A 17,156-nucleotide genomic window follows, 5' to 3' on the forward strand; every position below is an offset into this window, starting at 1 on the left:
AGCCCCATTCTACCCCCATGATATTATCGGGAAAATTCCACGGGTATCATAGTGAATAGAACGAGTTTCAATTTGAGCAGAAGCCTTCACGGATACTAACGGGGTAGAACCCACGGGTACCGCTACATGACTCCCTCCTACTTTCCTAAAAGGGTAAGAAAGCCCGGGTATAGGGCCAAAGTGTGTGAGGACATCGTGTGAGTGTTCAGTGTGTGAAGGGACACCTTTACCTCTTCCCAATTCAGGGGGATTTTATTTTTCCATTTCTCTTTTTCTTCTTTTTTTTGAAACGAAGAGCACTGTAGGAAATAAAACTGTAAAACAAGCAAAATAGTTAGCAGCAATAATGTATAAAACATCGCTGAGTAAGCCCATCTAACTATAATTTGATCGGACAAAATTAAATCTACTCTTGGACCACTAGACTGGGGTTAAGTCAGTCTTTGAAATATTCCCCAGCGGAGTTGCCAAGCTGTCGCAAGGAGTTTTGCGGTCGCCTGAACGATCACTCACCGAAGTGGGAAAGAGTGAGGAGTCGCCACCTTAGTTTTGAGGGAAACTAAAGAAAACCATTTGTGGAGATAAATTGAAATAAAACCACTTCAAAACAGAGATTCTAGGTTCGGGGTCCGTAAACGGGTGGGGAAGGTGTTAGGCACCCCACCTCGTCCCTTAACAAGGGTAAGTAGATTTAACTTTGCATTAGTTAGAAGGGCTTGAATGGACATGTTGATCCTTTTGACTAAAAGAGCATTTGATTTTTCACTAAATTTGGATCACCCAGATACATAAGTAAATGAGACGACCTTAGTGAGTTACTGTTGCAGGTTAATCTTATCTAAAAGAACTATTTTATTAAAGTTTAATTTAAGAGTTGTATGAGAACTCTTCTCCGAACTCTTTAATATTTATTAAAATTTTGAGTTGAGATCGGATAAGAACTCTCCTCCGATCTCTATTAGATCATTAAAAATTTTGAGTTGAGACCGGATAAGAACTCTCCTCCGATCTCTATTTAATGCTTATTAAAATTTTGAGTTGAGACCAGATAAGAACTCTCCTCCGATCTCTATTTAATATTTATTAAAATTTTGAGTTGAGACCGGATAAGAACTCTCTTCCGATCTCTATTAAATATTTATTAAAATTTTGAGTTGAGACCGGATAAGAATTCTCCTCCGATACTCGTTAGATCAAAATTGAATTGAGACAGGATAAGAACTCTCCTCCGATCTCTATTAAGTATTTATTAAAATTTTGAATTGAGACCGGATAAGAACTCTCCTCCGATCTCTTCGAAATTTGATCACAGCTATATATATCTTAAGAGCCTAAGTTTAAGAATTCTAGTATTTAAAGATGCCAAGGGTCATAATAAGGCTTCCTTTAACTTATTGGTATTTTGTGACTAAATAAGGGATGCCGGACTGAATTTTACCGACCTCCCATGTGGTCGCCTTACCAGTATTCCCTCTGTTCCATTTTACTCATCTGAGATTTGATCTTTATTCCGTCTTATGGTGTTATGCCGGCCTATCTTCTACGTCAGCCTAGCGATTCAATTTAGCTATTTCCCCTGACGTGTTATTTAGACTCTCTTTTTTTTCAAAGAGACCCCTAAAATATAGTTACCTATTTTATCCTAACCACTTATATATTATTCAGGACTAGATGACTTGCGTTCCAAAATAATAAAGATCAACAAAAATATGATTTAGCCGACGTAGAAGCCAACTGAAGCACGACCTACCTTTGCATTTTCAAGTGTCATATGACCTTAAAGAAAATAACATGCATGAAAAAGAAAAAAGGAAATACGCAAAACAAGAACTAAATAAAATGGCAATATGAACACTGACCTGTAAGAAGTCGGATTTAGTGAGCTAACTACAGAATCACAGAACGTAATAAAATCGCAAGTTGGTAGCCAGGAGACTAAGGTCCGCCTTGGAACAAAGAGTACTTCACTAAATGCAATCGAGTCAGAATTATACCCGAGTTTAAATGAGATTGAACATAGACGACGGAAATAAAAATACAGATAACCAGGAACTGAAAAATGGGAATGCTACTGGATAATGAATGAGCTGAAAATGAAAAGTTCCAGTGTTCAAAATCTTTTAAGAAAACACTTCAGGAAACTGGTTCCAAAAGCTCTTCTTATGAAAGCAGAGTAATAATCTGAATTAAATTTCAGAGTTCTTCCACTATAGTAACAACCTTCTTTCTTTTTTTTTCCCCTCCTTGAACAGTTTTCATGCAGGTATTTATAGGAACCAGGTGCTCCCCATGAAGGGTCAGGATCTATTTTGAGGGAGATGGAGGGTCAGGATTTCGAAGGACATGATCTGAGGTTCAGGAATTAAAGAGGATCAGAACGGATGGCTGAGATCCTCTTTAGAAAAATTTTCCTTTTCTTCTTTCAATCTGACGGTCCCAAATCTTCTCGTCCGGAACGATCTGAGGGCTAAGAGCGAAAGACGCTGGTATTGTCGTCTTCTCTCTTGATCCAAGGGTTCCGGGTTTGTCCTTACCAGTGAGATCAATGGTGGAGATTGGGATGTACAGGACTGTCATGACATATCCTGGCTCCTGTCAGCATTGCGGGCGATTCTTAGGCGTGCGGTGGAGATCTCGTCTGCCACGCTTTAACTACCTCGGCTCTGATTCTGACGACGGTTATTTGGGATTTGTCTTATTCTTTTTGCCTTCCGATCTTCCCTCTTTCTGATCTCTTTTACATGCTCTTTTCCGATCTTTCATGCTGGTTTCCCATCTTCCGATCTATTATTCCGATCTTTTTCTTTCTCTGGTCTGGTCTGGTCAAAGCATTAATTTCCCCTCGATTCCCGAGGCGTTAAGCCGTTTCGCTTTCGACCATAAATGCCCGTTTTCCCCTATATATACCCCTGATGACAGAGACATTTCCTTCATCTGATTTTTCTCTCTTCCTTCTTTCTTTTCCAGTTCTAGCTGCTCCGGCGGTCATTCCGGCCATGATTGTGGCTTTTGATCCCTCTCCAATGGACTTTCTTATTCCTCGACTGAAAATTTACGACCCCGGTGATCGCATAACCTTGTCTGATGCTCCGCTGACCCTTGGCGGTTGCTTCCTCAAGTTCATTCGGCTTCTCACCACATTGAGTGTTCCGACAGCGGTTTCCTCCCACATTGGGTGTTCCGACAGCGGATTAAGCTCCGATCGGTGACACCCTTGGGATCAGTTATAAACCTGGGACTCTTTAGATAGGATGTCCCACCGGTCTCTAGAGATCGCCCAAATGATGTAATCCTTCAATGTAATCAGATCTCTAGAGATCGCCCAAATGATGTAGTTAGACCTTTATTGTAATCCGATCCCTAGAGATCGCCCAAATGATGTAATCCAATCTTTTGGAAATAAAAATCTTGTTTCTCCAATTATTGTCTTATTGATTATTTTCCGATCTCTGATATATTTGTCCGATCTGGTTCCTAACAAAACGACTCTTAACTAATCCTTCATTCAAAATATTCAACTTATTATGCCGATCTCCATTTAACCGATCTCCTTGGAATGTTCGAGAGACGTGTTAGAACAGCTGGCGAATCTCGTTAACCGATGCACTGCCTAGAACTTTGTGAGCATTAAATGCTCGGACAAGTATAAATAGGAGTGAGGGGTTAGCCATTTGCTCCTGTATGTCATTTTCAATCTCTCGCTCATAACCTCAACGTTCTCTCGTTTGCTCAAGTTCTTCCGACGCCGATCAGACTCCGGTAAGGGCTTTGATCTTCTTTTAGTTTAAGTTCTTTGTTTTCTTTGAAAATGAGCGGTCCGAGGGTCAAAGAGCGGCGAGTCCTCCCTCCATTCAGTTCTCGTGGTCGTCTGATGAAGAAGAAGGGGTCAGGCCAAGCGCGCAAACAGAACCTCCTAGGGCCTCTGTTCTAGCTCGGGGGCGGATCGGACCATCAAGGCACATACCTTCTTCAGGGAGGGAGAATCTCCCTATGGACGAGCTGCCATCGATCTTACAAGAGTCCGATCTGCAATCCTTCAGCCAGGAGTACAATATTCGCCCTGATTCATACGAACTTATCCGATGCCACGGCGATCACCGAGCCGATCACTTCTTTAAAGATAATGACCTGGTTATGGTATACGAGGAACAGTTAAAGGCTGGTCTTCGGTTCCCTCTGGATGACTTCTTCAAGGAGGTCCTAAAACTTCACCGGGTGTGCATTGCTCAAGTTCACCCTAACTCGTGGCGGATCTTAGTAGCCTTCCGAGGTCTATGCCGATCTAAGGGAATCAGACCTACGGCTAAGGTGTTCGCCGAACTGCATAGGCTAACTCGCCGAAAGGACGACGATCACTGGTTCTTTCAAGCGAAGCCTCATTGCGGGCTCTTCACCGACCTGCCCTCCTCCCTTAAAAATTGGAAGAACCGCTTCTTCATTCTGAGGAGCAAAAATCCGACCTGCTTTGAGGACTTCCCTCGTAGCTGGTGGCACCAGGGGCCCTTGCTTCCAAAGCGCGTTAACCTGAACCAGGAGGAAAGCTTAATAGTGATGGATTTGAAAAATCAGGCTGCCACTCAAAAGTATTCCTGTTTAGATGCAGTGACCGCCGAGCTGCACCATTGGACCCTACAGCTGCTCATCGGCCAAGATCGCGAACTTCCGCTCTCTGACCTCAGCACTGGAATTTTCTAAATCTCAGATCTCAGGACATTAGCGATCTCACTGACCTCTCCTTTGTGCAGGTATGGCGGGTGATGAGGGTTCTAGGAAGTGGAAGAAAGAAAGAGAGATCTCCTGGAAAGTAAAGGAGATGAAGCGTTCGGAAATGCTTCGAACTCCCGGCCATGAACCAGGGGAGACGCAGGGGGGCCCGTCCCGACCTTCGGGGCCGCTCCACCTCCTCCAGCTGCTCCAAGCACAGAAAGGGGGCCTTCTCAATCTTCTGTGAGAGCCTCTTCTCATGGCGCTCAAACGTTGATTGAGTCCCTGAAGAATAACCGGACTGTTCGGGAGAACCCCGGTTTTGCCAAAGTCTTGGGGTCTTCCATCTGCCTTCGGGAGGATCGGGACAGGCTATCCCCGGACAGTCTTGACGATATCTTGACTCGCGCCATGAGCCTGAACGTGGAGTGCCTGGTGAACCAGACCATAGTTCGGGAAAAGGCTCATCGCCTGGGCAAGGAGGTCGAGAAGAAGAATTAGGAAATGGCTTCCCTCTGATCCCAACTCGCATCCGCTTAGGATTACATATCTCAAGTTGAGGGGCGGGCGAAGTTCTATGAATACAGAGTGGCCGAACAGAATCATATTCTGGCTGAAAGGGATCATGCTCTCAGGGAAGTCGAGGCGCTCCGGGCCAACGATGCTTCTCAGGTCGCCCAACTTATCGAGGAGCTTAAGGGGAAAGACGAAGAAATGGTGACAGGGATAGCTGGTGCCTATGTGAATGCTCACAAGGACCTCTTGGCCGAACTCCAGAAGCGTTACCTAGAAGAGGACTTCTCTTGGATGGCCGACCTGGCTCCCGGGGGCGAGGGTGAGGATAGTGAAGAGGAGGGAGAGGATGAGTGAAATGTAGATCAGGCTGGGGGTGATCCCCCAGCCGAATAACTTGTACAAATTTTGCAATGAAATGAAATGAAACGACTCTTTTGTTCAATGAATGGTTGTGATCAGAAAATTTCTAAACACTTGATTGTCTGAGTATAATGAAATAACTGAAAGCGATTATTATCCTGTGTGAGAGATCGGAAAACACGACATGCATGAAACTGGTAAGGAACCAACGCTAAACGGAACTTAATTGAAAATTTGAACATCTAAGATCGGGATCTTCATTAAACCAGATTGGAACCTTAGCTTGATTATTCCTAAACTTTTAAAAGGGAGGTCGACCATGAATACTGGCAGCAAGGCTCTAGTGTTAATTCGATTTCGGCTGACAAGAGAGATCGGGAATATAGTTAACTGGTCAGGATATTTGACAATTGTCTTGAGAGATCGATAAATGATTGAGAGACTGGTAAGGCTTAGCATTGACTCAATTCTCTGTGAAGAGGGATCGGAACTGTGGTTAAATAGCAAGGAGAGACTTAGTGCTAGGGATCGGTTTCAAGGTTTATCGATTCTGGGGATCGGCCAAAATATGGTGTCGACAGCAGGTACTGAAGGTAAAACCAGTAGACTGTCGACTGAGATTTTTGGAGTCCAGATCTGCAGAAGTGTCATAAGAGTTCAAGATTGTCACCTCCTCAGCAATGCATGTAGATAGGGCTCATTTTATACATGTTATGTATATTGTTCATTTCTAGCACATTGTAAATTATTTGTATATCTTGTACAAAATAAACTCATGTAATTAACCTATGAATTATGGAAGCTATTCAAAGTAAGTATTTTAGTATGTGAATTGAATTTGAGTTATAATGAGATTATACTTGTGAATATTGAGATATTGAAAATCTAATGAGATTTCTGAGAAATCGAATCGTATTGAGATACATTATGTTTGAAAATTTTTTAGACTATTAAGTTTGAGAAATTGAGTATATATTGAAATTGTCTTTGGCAGGTTCAGAAGAACTTTTAGTCCAAATTACAGCCGACACTTTGTCGGATTATCGTTAAAATTTTTGAAATTTCCAATTTAGTTAGATTTTGATAAAAGTAAAAATAGCCTAAATCTTCAATAAAGTTTTTGAATAAATAAATCAAGGACTGTAATGAAATCAGATAAAATAGAGTGCTTCGGCACACTGAGCGGCATAACTTGCTCGGCTACACTGTAGTCGGGTAAGGGGTGTTACATTTAACATCCTTGATTCCAAGAGAGGATTGTTGTAACACCCCTATTTGTATAGCCTGGTATATTTCACTGTTCCGGTGACCAGAGTCAGTCCGGACAATTAAGGGGATTAGAACCACACTTAAGATAACTAGATAAGCCATAAACACAAATAATTAGTAATTGTCAATTAGTTAAGTATAAATAAGAAAAACAGAACATAAGAAGTTAAATGAGCTGAGAGTCACAGCGATGGGTGACCTTCTCGGGAACGACTACGAAGTCGATTTAAACTCAAATTTTGAACTGTAAAATGTGACGCCGCGGTCCTTAAGACCATTACAAACACAGTGGAAAAGAGAAAATCATGAAAAAGAACTGTTAAGCCAGTCAAATAATTAGGTCAGGGATCTGGAAGAAATATTGAATTATTTGCAAACCGGGTTTAATCGGAGAGGGGCAATTTGGTCAATTGACCTCGACAGCTAAATCCTGACCTAAACGTCAAATAAAATCAGAGAAAAGAAAATTTTGGAGTTCGGAATTAAATTAAAGAACTAATGAAAAAATAAATGAAAAAAAAAAGAAAATGAAAAAGTGAAGAGAGATGACATCATGCATGACATCATGCATGATGCCATAAATATTATATTTAAAAATTTATTTAATTTGATTTATGGTCTTCCTAAGACATAAAAAAAAGAAAAGAAAAGAAAAGAAAAAAAAATAAAAGTCTTATTCTTTCCCCAACCTTGCCGCCTCACTCTCACTCTCCCTCTCCCTCACCCTCACCAAAACCTCCATTAAAGCTCATTTTGAGCTTGATCAAACCCACAATCCCACCATAGAAAGTTAAACCTCCAACATTAAACCTTGATTTCAAGCTTTGATTGAGGACTTGACAACAAAAAAAAGAAGAAAGGAAGAGGTTTGAAGGAAAGAAAATTCTGCACTAAGGTTAGTAAACTAAATTTGATTTTCTAGTTGAATTAATTGTGTTTATAGCTTAACTAAGTTAGAAATAAACTTAAAATGAAATAAAAACATTTGTGGAGGACCAAAGGGAATTTTGGCCAGCCTATGAAGGGGGAGGAATTGCATGAGTTTGATTGCATTAAATTTGTTTGAATGCTTGAATGAGATGTAAGAGTATGTTAAGATGTGTTGAATCAATCTAATGCAACAATTAGTGTGAATTAGGGTTTTGCAGTTAGGGTTTAGGAGACAAAATTTGGAAAAATGGTGAAATAATGTGTTTGACCTAGTTTGAAGTGAGAAATGGTCATTACTGACCAAATGAAGTGTGTTGGAAGTGTTTGAATTGAGGTTAAATTCGGATTCAATGTGATCATGCTGCAGGCCGCAGGACCAAGGTCCCTTTGAGGGACCAAAAATTAAAATTTACAAGTCCAATTGGTATGAGACCAATTGGGAATGAAAAAAGACACAAAAAGACACAATTTTCATTTAGGAATCATGCCCAAAAAGTAACCAAAACCTAGTGAACAAATTGACCAAATCCAGAAATTCTTAGTCTGACCTGTACAAAATGACCAAATGAACAGTATTTGTTCATTTGGCCATAACTTGAGCTAGGCAGATCTAAATATTCTGAAATTTTACCAGTGGACAGTTCAGATATAGAACTAAAACTTTTATGAAGAACACAAACCCAAATTACGCAATTAACCAAATCATTTGGCCACCCAAATTTGGTGACCTAAAACTGCCAGAACCAAAATTTGCCAAGAAATCTAGGTTAAGTCCAATCCAGCAGCCATGTTTCAAATGGCTATAACTTGAGCTAAAAAACTCCAATTGGAGTGATCCAAAAAGGAAAATAAAGTTAAGACGATAGGGAACATTTTCTATGAAGGAAGTTTTGCCAAATTCTAATAGAAAAATGAACAATAGAACAGTACATCTTAAGACACCAAAACTGAAAATTTGCAAATTTGCCTAAAAGACTTAGAATTTGAGTAAATAACCAAAACCAACAAATTTAGTGACCAAAATGTGGTATGTGGGTGAAGTTGGAATTCCCATACCTATTAAGCCTTAGAAAGTCAACAAATTGACTTGAATAGTGTAATGAATAGTAACCCAAAACACAAAATTTAAAGAAAGTCAAGTTTAGCATATTAGAGCTAGGTATAAGTGAATGTAAATTTATTTTTGGAATTATGCTAAGTTTTGATACTGAAACACTGTGAAACTGTGTGTTTCAGTGGAAAAGAACACCTGAAAAGAACCCGAGAAATCGAGTAAAGGCCAAGAGGCGACTCGTTTAAGGTTTGTGCACAACGTATAATTTTTGTAAATTATTTTCTGCATATTGTTTTGAAGAATTTGAAATATTGAATTGTGACATTAGTATTATGCTTTTGATTTAAATTGTTGAAATTTATTTGTATATATTTAAAATGGCAATGTTTAGTAAAGTGTTAAGATAAGTTTTGAAACCACAGTGTCATGACAATATATTTGAACACCTCACCAGCATGACTAGTGGGGGTAATCAGTTTCGAATTTTGATTCCTTCTCTGGCTGAAGTGTTGAGGTGTGTGTGCCAGAAGAAGAAGAAATTGAATGGATATCCATATATTTGAGCTAGCTAGCCTTGTGATGTGACTTCTCCTGTAACATCCTCACTGTAGCAATTCTGCACATTCTACTGTTTCGGTGATCGGTGTCGGTCCGGACAGCTAGAACGTCTGGAAAAATAATTAGACTAGAGTGAGGAGTCATAAATAACTCAAATATTAATAAGAAAAATTTAGTAAAAATTTTAGAAATAAAATACAACCAAGTTAAACAAGCCGGTGCCCTAGCGATGGGTAACCCAGAGGGAAGTTGCGGTTCTCGCAACTAGGAGCCCTAGACCAGGGTAAAAATTCATAAAATAATTTTTGGGACTCCAGAGAAGGGTCATTGAGGTTCCTATGGCATTAGAATTCCAAGAAAATATTTAGAAAAATTTTTCAATCGGTACAGACAATTTTGACCCGTTGAGCCAAACGGAGGGCATTTTGGTCATTTCGCCTTCAGAGACGATTTTTGGCCGACTTGTCTAGTTAAGTAAATAATTATTATGACACAAAATGTGAATAAACATTACAAAAATTAAATTGAAAATGAGTAGAGATGAAAAGAAAAGAAAATGAAAGAAAATACCTCATAATGACATCACATGATGTCATTAAAAACCTATCCACCAATCACAATTTGTTAAACTCATTAAAAGAGATAAAAGTGACCAAAAATTTGAAAAAACAATCTGCATCTTCAACCTTTGGGAAGCCTAAAAAACGTTGAGAGAGAGAGAGAGAAGAGGTTCCACCATTAAAGCTCCCTTAAGCTTCATTTCTCACTTCAAACCACCTCAAAACCTTGTCCTCCCTTCACTAAAAATTTCCCTTACCACTCGAGCAAGACTTGGGCAGCAATTAGAAGAAGAGAAAGTGGAAGAAAGTGAGGTGTGAACAAGCTTAGAAAATCACCAAAGAGGTTAGTGCCATAACCTTTGCTTTTACATCTTTCTAATCTTGAATTTGAGCTAAGTTAAGTTAAAAATTTGACAAAAATTGAATTAATGAAGCATGGTTATATTCCATGAAGTTTTGGAAGCCTTGACATAAGTTAGGGTTAGGAGAAATCTTTGGTTTAAAGTGATACATTGCTGCCCCTCTTATAAATTATATGATTAGTATAGCAAATTAGGAGTGGGATGCATGAATTGGAGGCTTGGTCAATTAGGGTTAGGGTTTTGGAGAGAAACTTGGACCTTGTTTAGGTAATGGTGAATGAACATTTTAATGGTCAATTAGTGACCATTTGAGGCAAGTTAATCATAATTTGAAGTGAGCTCATGCATGGAAAAGTGAAATGTGCAGGCTGCCTAGAGACAGCAGCAATGAGGCTGTGATTCCAGCCCACTTAGACAGCCATAAATTTGGATGTGTAGGTCCAATTGATGTTTGGCCAATTGGAAATGAAACTAGACTTATAATGGCACATTTTTGCTGAAGAAACCATGCCCAAAAGACCAAAGCAAGTGGACCAAAAGTTGGCCTCAATCCGGGTACCCTGCAAGCCAATTCTGCAAAATGACCAAATGAACAGTAAGCCATAACTCACTGTAGAAATGGTCAATTGACCTGAAATCTTTACAGCAATAAGTTAAGACATAGAAAAACAACTTTCATGAAGAAACTTACCCCAAATTATGACTAGAACTTAATCAAAATGGCAGTCACAGTCACTGTTCATGGTACTGTAGATTTGGTAAATTCTGCAGAATTGAAATCCGGCCAGCTGTGGTTTTTGGACCATATCTGGAGCTAAAAAACTCCAAATGGAGTGATTCAAAAAATGAAATTCAACTATACAAAATAAGGAACAACTTTCATGTTTACCATTTCCTCAAATTTCCACTGTAATAGTCCCTAATAGAATAGTAAACTTATGGTACAAAAACTAAAAATTCTGCCACTTAGTGTTAGGCTTAGAAATGGTAATGGTGATCACTTCCAACAAGTTTTAAATGCAAAATGTGGTATGTTTGGAGTGTCAAAACCAATGTACCTATTTTCTATCCAAAAGTCAACATTTTTGTTGACCAATGAGGTGAATAGTGACACCAAAACTTGAAATTCAAATGTGAAATTAGAAATGCATTTAGGGGACTTTAAATTGCAATTGACAATTAATACTAGCAAATGTAAAACTCAAAATGTGGGATCTTGGTGTAATTAGAATTAATATATCCATTAAGTATAAAAAAGTCAACATTTTGGTTGACTAGTAAGGTGAATAGTAATCAAAATGATTAGTAAATTAAGATGAAGACCTATAATCAATTCTAAGCTTAAATGCTTAGAATTGTATGACAGATGTGGACTATGCATCCTAGTCAAAATTGTTAAAAGGAAATTAAGGCCATAAATTTGAAATCCATGAAATATTTATGGATTACTTGAAACATGAAAAATAAGTCACCTAATTGATATGAATAGATAGTTAGGGCTTATATGCCCATCACAAATGGAATTCATAAAATATTAATAACTCAACTTGAAATATAAAATTTACAATTACATAAGTAGATTCTTGAATGTATAAATGAGAAAAGGAAAAATGTTTTGAATACAATGGTACATGTGAACCATTGTTTAGAATTATGATTAATATGAATAACATAAAGAATGAATAAATGAACCATATTAATGTATGAATGAGACATTAGTTCTCATTATTGTAGAAAGGAGAAGTATTTTGAGTACAATGGTATAAAAAGGATAATTGATGTGAATTGTGATCATATAAATGATCAAATGAATGTATGAATTATAATTGAAATTTATTATGAAATAATGAAGTCATAAAACACAATATATTAATGTTTAATGATATTATGTGCCCTTGTATTGCCTAGACATGTGTGTCAGATTGGATAGTTTGGCATGCCAATAGGGTATTGTTTTAGCAGTACTGTGAAAGGCTTTATGCCTGTATTCATGGCTTTATGCGTGTATTCATGGCTTTATGCCCGCATTCATGGCTTCTACGCCCGATTGTGTGTTATCATGGCTTTCTAGCCATACTGACTGCATACGTGGTTGACGTTCTGCGTCCCATGGTATAACGGCCCGAGGCACCAAGGTGTCCAGTGCCAATGACCCGTTATCCAGTTTAGTCAGCCTGTCATAGGTTACTTGGGCAGTGAAATTTATTGAGATAAGTTAAGAATATTAGCAATTTAAAATATTAGAAATTAAATAAAATAAATGAGTAAGATGACCTAAAATAAATTAGAATAGTTATTTATTAGAAAGAATCGAAATGAACTAGACAGATATTAAAATTTACTTATTATGAGATAATCTGAGACAACCTAGCAAGTATTGGGAAAATGCTAAAAGATTAGCAAAGAAAATTATAAAATAAATAAATATTGCAAATGAGACTTATATAATAATATAAGCATAAATTTATTATTTTCAGATCATTTTTTTTCTTGTACATTATTACTGTACTTTGGCGAAATAAACGCTTCCAAAGAAGACTAAATTAGGATAAAACATATTAAATTTCAGAAACCGCATGTGAAGTATAAATAGATCTTAATTATTTGAATGATGTTTTATTTCTATCTTTATTTGTATATTATTTCCTTGTTATATTATTACACCACTAAGCAGCAATGCTTAGCGCGATGGAATTGTTTCCTCGCAGCAGATCAAGCTAGAACCCACCGACGTTTGACTGGAAATTTTGAGAGTTCAGATCTGCAGAGTGTCAAAGGTTGTCACCTCCTCAGCAATGCATGTAGATAGGGCTCACATTAAGCATTCATGTATTTTGTGTATGTTAATTATTTCTTATATTGTAATATAAATTAGCAAATTGTAATTAATTTGTATATCATGTAAATTATGAAATTTTGTAATTATTTTGTAAATTATGTAAATTAAGGAAATTTGAAAATTTTGCTTATGTAAATTGAGAATGTTTACATATGAATTGAGTACGAATGAAAATGTATGGAAATGATTATGAAATTGAGTTATATGAATGAGATGTGAATTATGAGATGAATGATTGAGAAATGAAATTGAAAAATGTTGAGATTTGATATTGGAGTTTGAGAGTGATGAGATATAACTATTGGAAGTGTTTTTCACAGGTTTCGAAGAACTGTTTTCTCCATTTTTAGCCGGTACTCCGCCAGATTTTCTTTAAAATTTTCGGAACCTCAAATAAATAATAATTTTGATAAATGGCTTAAATAAATTATATTCCATAAACTATATTCAAAACTATGACAAAAAAATTAATTAAGGAAAAAAAATAGAGTGTGCCGGTACACCGTGTGACATATCTTACCCGGATATACTGTAGACGGGTAAGGGGTGTCACATTTATTGGTATCAGAGCACGGTTTAGGCGTTCCTAGGCATAGATAGATAAAATAAGATTGTGTGCATGGCATGCATTGCATTCACATGAGTCGAGGTGACACTAATGCAGATATATTTTCGTGGTTATTTTAGGTTAAGGTATGGACTCAGAATCGCAGAGGGCAATAGAAGAAGATGTAGTAAGCCGTATCCCGACTGGGAGTGATATTGGAAATCGAGGAAATCCTGCTCCACCAGTGCAAGAGGTGCCTGTACAACCCCAACAGGCCTTGTTTGAGTAGATGACTGAATTCTTTCAACAGATGACTGGGGTTATTCCACCACTGCCTCAGCGAAAATCACCTCTAGGAAAAATTAGGAAGTATGGAGCTGTAGATTTTAATGGTAGAAAGGAAGACGATTCTTCAGTTGCTGAGTATTGGTTAGAAAGAACTAGAAGAGTCTTGCAGCAGCTCCATTGCACACCAAAACAAAGTTTGGAGTGTGCAGTTTCATTGTTACAAGAAGCTGCATATCGGTGGTGGGATGTTGTAACCAAGGCAGTGCAACCAGCCGACGTAACTTGGGAATTCTTTCTGATAGAGTTCAGAAAGAAATATATTAGCTGTGTTCATGAAGAGGAACAGAAGAGGAGTGGTGATCAGCAAAATAGGAAATTTGGACAGTCTAGTAATAAGAGGCTGAGGGAACAGTTAAGTCGGACATCCGATCAAAGTAGGAGATCCAGACCCAGGCCTATACCCAGAAGAGATCAACCAAAAACACTAGTAGTGAGTGCGTCAGGACTAGCAAGAAAATGTGGCCATTGTAACAAGTGGCATAAAGGTGAATGTAAGGGATTGACTGGAGCCTGTTATAGATGTGAGGCCATAGACCATCGTCTGAAAGATTGTCCTAAGAGGAATTTACCACGGACCCAAACAGAGGTCGTGGAAGGACCAAGTACAACAGTAACACCACTTCCAAATGTTACCCAAGTCGGAGAGGAACAAGAAACCCCAGATGTGAATTTGAGGTAAAGTATTTCCTTTATGATATGCCTAAGTGTATAATGGTAGATTCAAAAAAACTAAATGGTACCATATATACAAAAGAAGTAGACAGATAGAGTAATAGAAAGGTAAAAGAATTATCTCAGAACCTAAAACACCCAGTAAATTTCGAGGACGAAATTTAAATTAGAGGGGAAGAATTGTAACATCCTCACTGTAGCAATTCCGCACATTCTACTGTTTCGGTGATCGGTGTCGGTCCAGACAGCTAGAACGTCTGGAAAAATAATTAGACTAGAGTGAGGAGTCATAAATAACTCAAATATTAATAAGAAAAATTTAGTAAAAATTTTAGAAATAAAATACAACCAAGTTAAACGAGCCGCTGCTCTAGCGATGGGTAACCCAGAGGGAAGTTGCGGTTCTCGCAACTAGGAGCCCTAGACCCGGGTAAAAATTCATAAAATAATTTTTGGGACTCCAGAGAAGGGTCATTGAGGTTCCTATGGCATTAGAATGCCAAGAAAATATTTAGAAAAATTTTTCAATCGGTACAGACAATTTTGACCCGTTGAGCCAAATGGAGGGCATTTTGGTCATTTCGCCTTCAGAGACGATTTTTGGCCGAATTATCAAGTTAAGTAAATAATTATTATGACACAAAATGTGAATAAACATTACTAAAAATAAAATTGAAAATGAGTAGAGATGAAAAGAAAAGAAAATGAAAGAAAATACCTAATAATGACATCACATGATGTCATTAAAAACCTATCCACCAATCACAATTTGTTAAACTCATTAAAAGAGATAAAAGTGACCAAAAATTTGAGAAAACAATCTGCATCTTCAACCTTTGGGCAGCCTAAAAAACGTTGAGAGAGAGAGAGAGAAGAGGTTCCACCATTAAAGCTCCCTTAAGCTTCATTTCCCACTTCAAACCACCTCAAAACCTTGTCCTCCCTTCACTAAAAATTTCCCTTACCACTAGATAAATGAAACACCCCTCACCCAACTACAGTGTAGCCGAGCAAGGCATGCTACAATCGGTGCCGGAGCACCCTATCTTATCTTACTTTATTCCTTTCATATTTTGATCTCGTTATATTTTAATATTAATTATTTTTCGATGGAGAAACCAGCGGAGTTTCCCCTATTTTATTACCAGTTGACGTGTTTTATTATTTACCTGTTTGAAAGTTTCAATAATATTTTACAAATAAAATCTCATCAATTATTTTTATAACCATCTCATAATTCACATCTCATTCATATATCTCAATTTCATATTCATTTCTATGCATTATCTATATATTTCAAATCTGTCTTCGAATCCATACAATCTCATTCATGCTCAAATCACATAAGTAAAATTTTCAAATTTCTTTAATTTACATAATTTCATAATTTATATGATATATAAATTAATTACATATGAAAAAGCTAATTTATTAAATTACATTACATTTCTATTAATTTCCTGCTCATAATCTACATTATAATACAATATCTAGCATTTTATACTAAATACAAAATATGATCTATATGGGCCCTATCTACATGCATTGCTGAGGAGGTGACAACCTTGAATACTTCAGACACTTCTGTAGATCAAAACTCCAAAATCTCTGTTTAGTATTCGCTGGGCTTTAACTTTAGTACCTTCGCCAGGAAACAATTCCATCGCGCTAAGCATTGCTGCTTAGTGGTGCAATAATATAACAAGAAAATAATATACAAATAAAGATAGAAATAAAACATAATTCAAATAATTAAGATTTATTTATACTTCACATGCGGTTTCTAAAATTTAATATGTTTTATCATAATTTAGTCTTCTTTGAAAGTGTTTATTTCGCCAATGTACAGGAATAATGTACAAAGAAAAATGATCTGAAAATAATAAATTTATACTTACATTATTATATAAGTCACATTTGCAATATTTATTTATGTTATAATTTTCTTTGCTAATCTTTTAGCATTTTCTTTATACTTGCTAGGTTGTCTCAGATTATTTCATAATAAGTAAATTTTGATATCTGTCCAGTTTATTTCGATTCTTTCTAATAAATAACTATCCTAATTTATTTTAGGTCATCTTACTCATTTATTTTATTTAATTTCTAATATTTTTAATTGCTAATATTCTTAACTTATCTCAATAAATTTTCACTGCCCAAGTAACCTATGACAGGCTGACTAAACTGGATAAGGGGTCGTTGGCACTGGACACCATGGTGCCTCAGGCCGTCATACCATGGGACGCAGAACGTGAACCACGTATGCAGTCAGTATGGCTAAAAAGCCATGATAACACATAATGGGGCATAAAAGCCATGAATGTTGGCATAAAGCCATGGATGCGGGCATGAAGCCATGAATACAGGCATAAAGCCATGAATACAGGCATAAAGCCTTTCGCAGTACTGCTAAAACAATACCCTATTGGCATGC

This window comes from Hevea brasiliensis, chromosome 7 (genome assembly GCF_030052815.1).
Source record: "Hevea brasiliensis isolate MT/VB/25A 57/8 chromosome 7, ASM3005281v1, whole genome shotgun sequence".
Lineage (NCBI taxonomy): Eukaryota > Viridiplantae > Streptophyta > Magnoliopsida > Malpighiales > Euphorbiaceae > Hevea > Hevea brasiliensis.